General features: G+C 33.9%; 1 protein-coding gene and 2 long non-coding RNA genes across 3 annotated transcripts in view; 2 read left to right on the top strand and 1 right to left on the bottom strand.

Annotated features, from left to right (window-relative positions):
* LOC110058294 (polycystin-1-like protein 3) overlaps positions 1 to 7,500 on the top strand; it is a 42,199-nt gene that overhangs the window by 10,268 nt on the left and 24,431 nt on the right. The window lies entirely within an intron of this gene.
* Positions 1,213 to 2,655, bottom strand: LOC149111569 (uncharacterized). Its single transcript, XR_016207067.1, has 2 exons — positions 2,381 to 2,655; positions 1,213 to 1,615 (listed from the first exon to the last, which is right to left on the bottom strand). It is a non-coding gene; the product is annotated as an uncharacterized LOC149111569 (long non-coding RNA).
* Positions 2,849 to 4,561, top strand: LOC149111568 (uncharacterized). Its single transcript, XR_016207069.1, has 2 exons — positions 2,849 to 2,985; positions 3,426 to 4,561. It is a non-coding gene; the product is annotated as an uncharacterized LOC149111568 (long non-coding RNA).

Genomic DNA, 7,500 nt, shown 5'->3' with positions numbered 1-7,500 from the left:
GATTGTAACCCACAAATTATTGGATTGTAATGAGATGATTGTAACCCACAAATTATTGGGTTCTAATGAGATGATTGTGACCCACAAATTATTGGATTGTAACAAGATGATTGTAACCCACAAATTATTGGATTGTAACAAGATTATTGTCACCCACAAATTATTGGATTGTAACAAGATTATTGTGACCCACAAATTATTGGATTGTAACAACATGATTGTGACCCACAAATTATTGGATTGTAACAAGATGATTGTGACCCACAAATTATTGGATTGTAACAAGATTATTGTGACCCACAAATTATTGGATTGTAACAAGATGATTGTGACCCACAAATTATTGGATTGTAACAAGATGATTGTGACCCACAAATTACTGGATTGTAACAAGATGATTGTGACCCACAAATTATTGGATTGTAACAAGATGATTGTAACCCACAAATTATTGGATTGTAACAAGATGATTGTGACCCACAAATTATTGGATTGTAACAAGATGATTGTAACCCACAAATTATTGGATCGTAATGAGATGATTCTGACCCACAAATTATTGGATTGTAATGAGATGATTGTGACCCAACAATTATTGGATATTAACCCAAAAATTATTGGATTGTAACAAGATGATTGTGCCCCACAAATTATTGCATTGAAATGAGATGATTGTAACCCACAAATTATTGGATTGTAAAAAGATGATTGTGACCCGCAAATTATTGGATTGTAACAAGATTATTGTAACCCACACATTACCCTTGTGAGATGACTTTAAGAATTCCTAGGAATTCCTAGGAATTTCCTAAGAATTCCTAGGAAAAAATTCCTAGGAATTCCTAAGAATTCCTAGGAATTCCTAGGAATCTAAGGTGTGAATTTTCACGGTAATTCGGACTCGGAATTCCTAGGAATTCCAAGGAATTCCAAGTTTACATAGAGCTGACTTGGAATTCCTAGGAATTCCTAGGAATTCCTAGGAATTCCAACTGAAATATACTCACCTTGAAAATTCCTTAAAATTCCCAAAAATTCCTAGGAATTTCTGAGAATAACTTGGAATTTGTAGGATTTTTTGAGAATAGGTTGGAATTTTTGGGAAAATCTGAGAAAAACTGGGAATTTTGTATCATTGGTAGGCCAGACAAAATTTTGATGATAAATGCCTAGCATTAAAATAACAAATAAAGTCACTGATATCACATCAAATAGGTTTTAAATGAATGGTTTATTACATTGGCTCTCATGAATTTAAACATAAGAATAATCATCCTGTTTCTTTTTCATTACATCAAGAATCAAAAGTAAAACTGAAAACAGATATGAAGGTCAAACTTTTACATGTTTGATAAAAAGAGAACTTTTTCAGATAATTTACTTTTTTAGTTTACAAATCCAACAATTTTCCATACACAAGATTTTACCTTAAATTATTGTTATTGTGTGGAACATATCTGGATTTTCATGATTGTAAGGAATCAATGATAAGAACAAAACTGAGACATTCCTTAAAATTAAAAAAAGGCTGAGTTTGGACAAACTTAGCTGCTGTTCAGTTATTTCTGTTGATTCTGCAGCTAGCCTCTTCATCTTCATCTTTGTTGTATGACACCTAAAACAAAATTTAAAAAAATACATTACACTGCGATATATATGAGGTACTGTAAGACTAAGATCCAAATATTTATGTGCTCACAGTTTAATACATGCAGCTAATTAAGGCCTGACTGTAAGCTGGTTGAAATGTTAAAAGACAAGACTTGATAATTGTGAAGGTGCTTGTATACTATTGATAAATATGTTACATAAATCTTGAGCTTACAGTAGACTAAATCAAGGTTTTCCTTCTTCTATAAGTGTATCAACAACTCTCGAATTGGAGGATATATATCACGGTTTTTAGCCAAATTTAGACATTAGAAATATTAAAAAAGACACTTAAAACATTAAGGGAACATTGAAATAATAGAGTAAACGCAAAAGAATATACGGATGGACAAAATTGAGGATCAACACGGATTGCCATACAGTCAGGCTGAAACACACAGGAGACATATCAAACTCATGCAGACTGTGGCTGCCTCGTTGGAGTTTTTGTCAAGAACTTTGACTGTGATCAGCGAGAACTGCTATATTTGTTTCGTTTGAACAAGTGTGGCGAGAGAAACGACTTGTTATTCGCAAATCAAATTGTTTAGGCATGCCCTCTGGGCAACCTAAATTGTTTCAACCTTGCTTTAGCCAGAATTCATTTCATGCCATGACTGAGTGACCCACTCGTGTATGATTCGTGATGACAAAGTTCATTCAAAAGCTTTTGTCTAAATAAAAGAAGTTACTTTGTATAATATAGGGTTACTTGAATTCGATTACTCACCAAATAATTTTGTATACAGCTAATCTGCCCTTTGAATTTTTCCCCGTTGAAACATCCACAGTAAGACTTTCTTTTAGCTCCAAATCTTCGCCAAGAATAACATGTTTCTCATTAATGACACTCACGCTGTTTTCTTCTAGTCACAGGACCGCAGAAAAAACCATTTTGATATAATTTTGGAAGTGAAATCTACTAATACGCACGAGCGATCAACCGTTAACGCTAAATTCAAAGATGGGCGCCGAAAGAGAATGACTAACGCGATCTTTGTCACGCTCAGTCACGAGGATAGTCACGTGAAAATTCACGTGCTGTGATTGGTTCAGTTGATCAGTTGAGGAGAGAATGGAAACTGGAGAAGAAGGAGAGAGAGACTGGCAACAAGGTTGCCAGACCAGTCGCTTTCGATAGTAACTCTGCTTCCCTTTCCACGCTGTTTTGGTGGTCTTTTGAAAGATGGGTCTTGCTTCAAAAGGAAAAAACTACACAAACTTTTTACGAAGAAATCGAGGAAACTGGAACGTACTTTAACTAGTTGATTTGTTCCCGACGGTTGTCAAGATAACAAACGATCGTGAGGCACTTAAATCAAGTTCACTGCAATGGTAAGGAATCTAATTTTATAGGGATTTTCTGTTATGATAAGCTATAATTCTAAATAAATCAAACTAAGCAATGCATTGTGTGCTCTTTAAAAACCCCAAAAGCCGAAATTCACCTAAAAGGTTTCAGATCGACCTGAGAAAACGAGATAAATTCTGCGAAAGAAGCTTAAGCTTGTTGTAAGTCCACCAAATCTATTTTGAGAGCCCACGTGTTTCAACACCCAGTCAGCACGATGCAGCAAGTAGAAATTTGCAATGCTTATCATTTTTTCCTTTGAATTATTTATAAGGATTAACATTATATGAGATCTATAGTCTTTTCAATACATCAAGATGTAGGTTTTTTTTATTTGTCATTTATTTATGTCAGTTATTTATTTGTTTCCCACTGACTCATAATCTTTTTTATTCTTTTGATTTTGTTGTGTCATGAATTAAAGTGACCGCGAGGACAAGGAAATAGAAGAAACATATTGATGATCCCACTATACCCATACCAAAATCTACAAGATTTGACCACATAAATTGCTTAAAGCAGTATTCCCAGGCCAGTTGATGTCATCTCCCTCTCTTGCATCACTTTTTCCTGGAGATCATTTCCAGCACCATGAACAGAACACCTCAGAGTTTTTGGCTCGCCTGAGTGAGATGGCTGTTGGCAGAAATGTTGTGGATGACTTTGATGGACTATGGAGTCAACCTTTATGCAAGAATTGAAGCTTCACAGAAGCATTTGATGAAATTGAGTTGCCTATACACTGTACCTGAAAAGACCACAGAAATACCAATTGATGTAATACACACAACAACTCAGATTTGTCCACAGACAGTGATTCAGATAATGATGTTGAAGTTTCTAGTTCCGACTCCTCTGAAGAAATTGAGAACTCTGACACTGACGGCCATTCACTGGACTCCCCTGATGAAAGTGAAACTAATTGTTCACAAGAAAAGAACATTTTCTGCCAAAGAATATGCCTGTATGGCTATTCTGGCCTTAATTTCAAGACATTGTATGACAATGAGAGGCTGCTAAAGATATCCTTGTTTTAATGAAACTACGGGTAATTTGTCCAGAGAATGTCACAGTACAGTTTTGCAAATTTACAGCAAGTGTGTGGAAACTGTGAGCTTTTCATTTCTGACATCTGTGAGAGATGTCTTCCTCTTTTTCCTAGTCATAAAGGATCAAGTCAAAAATTGTTCAACAGTGGGCTGTGATGGGTATGTGTGTGAATCTACAATTATATTAAATATATACATGCATATATATACTTTTGGTTTTATTGAAATTGTAAATAATATATATACATTTATGCTGACAGGAATTTTTTGCCTAATCTATTTATCAGATCTGAGAGCATCCATTTTTCTCTCAGTTAAACTCTGGGTGTTTGATTTAAGGGTCCATACGGGCACATATACACTAACAAATCAGGTTGGATCTAAAAAGCAATGTTATGAGTGCTATAGTTTTATGTTGAGTTGTCAGACTTAAACTGGAATTAATGTAGTAACATTTGTTTGGAAATAATTACCTTGGAGCTTGACAACAATAAAAAGGTATGGAACTCCAGGGAAATGATCCTGTTGATTTTTACTAATTCACAGAAACTGATTCATGCACTGAGTTCATCTTTAATTTTGACATTTTGGGAAATTTATAGAAATTTCAAACACAATATTTCATGTGTTTTAGCTGTTCCCAAAAATTCCCAGTCATACTTTTCACTATTCCCAAATATTCCCAGAAATTCCAAGGTCTTGGATTAAGCATAATTTGCATGGCTTGGGATAACTTGGAATTCCTAGGAATTCCCAATAATTCCCAGTCATACTTCCACTATTCCCAAATATTCCCAGAAATTCCAAGGTCTTGGATAAAGCATAATTTGCATGTCTTGGAATAACTTGGAATTCCTAAGAATTCCTAGGAATTCCTAGGAATTCCCAGACTACTGGGAATTTATTTCGCAGGGGTATTGGATTGTAATGAGATGATTGTAACCCACAAATTATTGGATTGTGAATAACATGATTCTGACCCATAAATTATTGGATTGTAACAAGATGATTGTAACCCACAAATTATTGGATTGTAACAAGATGATTGTGACCCACAAATTATTGGATTGTAACAAGATGATTGTGACCCACAAATTATTGGATTGTAACAAGATGATTGTAACCCACAAATTATTGGATTGTAATGAGATGATTGTAACCCACAAATTATTGGATTGTAATGAGATGATTGTTACTCACAAATTATTGGGTTCTAATGAGATGATTGTGACCCACAAATTATTGGATTGTAACAAGATGATTGTAACCCACAAATTATTGGATTGTAACAAGATGATTGTAACCCACAAATTATTGGATTGTAACAAGATTATTGTCACCCACAAATTATTGGATTGTAACAAGATGATTGTAACCCACAAATTATTGGATTATAACAAGATTATTGTCACCCACAAATTATTGGATTGTAACAAGATTATTGTGACCCACAAATTATTGGATTGTAACAAGATGATTGTAACCCACAAATTATTGGATTGTAACAAGATGATTGTAACCCACAAATTATTGGATTGTAACAAGATTATTGTGACCCACAAATTATTGGATTGTAACAAGATGATTGTGACCCACAAATTATTGGATTGTAACAAGATGATTGTGACCCACAAATTACTGGATTGTAACAAGATGATTGTGACCCACAAATTATTGGATTGTAACAAGATGATTCTGACCCGCAAATTATTGGATTGTAACAAGATGATTGTAACCCACAAATTATTGGATCGTAATGAGATGATTCTGACCCACAAATTATTGGATTGTAATGAGATGATTGTGACCCAACAATTATTGGATATTAACCCAAAAATTATTGGATTGTAACAAGATGATTGTGCCCCAAAAATTATTGGATTGAAATGAGATGATTGTAACCCACAAATTATTGGATTGTAAAAAGATGATTGTGACCCGCAAATTATTGGATTGTGACAAGATTATTGTAACCCACACATTATTGGATTGTAATGAGATGATTGTAACCCACAAATTATTGGATTGTGAATAACATGATTCTGACCCACAAATTATTGGATTGTAACAAGATGATTGTAACCCACAAATTATTGGATTGTAACAAGATGATTGTGACCCACAAATTATTGGATTGTAACAAGATGATTGTGACCCACAAATTATTGGATTGTAACAAGATGATTGTAACCCACAAATTATTGGATTGTAATGAGATGATTGTAACCCACAAATTATTGGGTTCTAATGAGATGATTGTGACCCACAAATTATTGGATTGTAACAAGATGATTGTAACCCACAAATTATTGGATTGTAACAAGATTATTGTCACCCACAAATTATTGGATTGTAACAAGATTATTGTGACCCACAAATTATTGGATTGTAACAACATGATTGTGACCCACAAATTATTGGATTGTAACAAGATGATTGTAACCCACAAATTATTGGATTGTAACAACATGATTGTGACCCACAAATTATTGGATTGTAACAAGATGATTGTGACCCACAAATTATTGGATTGTAACAAGATGATTGTGACCCACAAATTACTGGATTGTAACAAGATGATTGTGACCCACAAATTATTGGATTGTAACAAGATGATTCTGACCCACAAATTATTGGATTGTAACAACATGATTGTAACCCACAAATTATTGGATTGTAACAAGATTATTGTGACCCACAAATTATTGGATTGTAAGAACATGATTGTGACCCACAAATTATTGGATTGTAACAAGATGATTGTGACCCACAAATTATTGGATTGTAACAAGATGATTGTGACCCACAAATTACTGGATTGTAACAAGATGATTGTGACCCACAAATTATTGGATTGTAACAAGATGATTCTGACCCACAAATTATTGGATTGTAACAACATGATTGTAACCCACAAATTATTGGATTGTAACAAGATGATTGTGACCCACAAATTATTGGATTGTAACAAGATGATTGTAACCCACAAATTATTGGATCGTAATGAGATGATTCTGACCCACAAATTATTCGATTGTAATGAGATGATTGTGACCCAACAATTATTGGATATTAACCCAAAAATTATTGGATTGTAACAAGATGATTGTGCCCCACAAATTATTGGATTGAAATGAGATGATTGTAACCCACAAATTATTGGATTGTAAAAAGATGATTGTGACCCGCAAATTATTGGATTGTAACAAGATTATTGTAACCCACACATTATTGGATTGTAATGAGATGATTGTAACCCACAAATTATTGGATTGTGAATAACATGATTCTGACCCATAAATTATTGGATTGTAACAAGATGATTGTAACCCACAAATTATTGGATTGTAACAAGATTATTGTGACCCACAAATTATTGGATTGTAACAACATGATTGCGACGCACAAATTACTGGATTGTAACAAGATGATTGTGACCCACAAATTATT

The sequence above is a fragment of the Orbicella faveolata genome, unplaced genomic scaffold (assembly GCF_042242905.1).
Source record: "Orbicella faveolata isolate gen_17 unplaced genomic scaffold, um_ofav_v1 contig_2, whole genome shotgun sequence".
Classification (NCBI taxonomy): domain Eukaryota; kingdom Metazoa; phylum Cnidaria; class Anthozoa; order Scleractinia; family Merulinidae; genus Orbicella; species Orbicella faveolata.
This window is presented reverse-complemented; position numbering and strand designations above follow the sequence as displayed.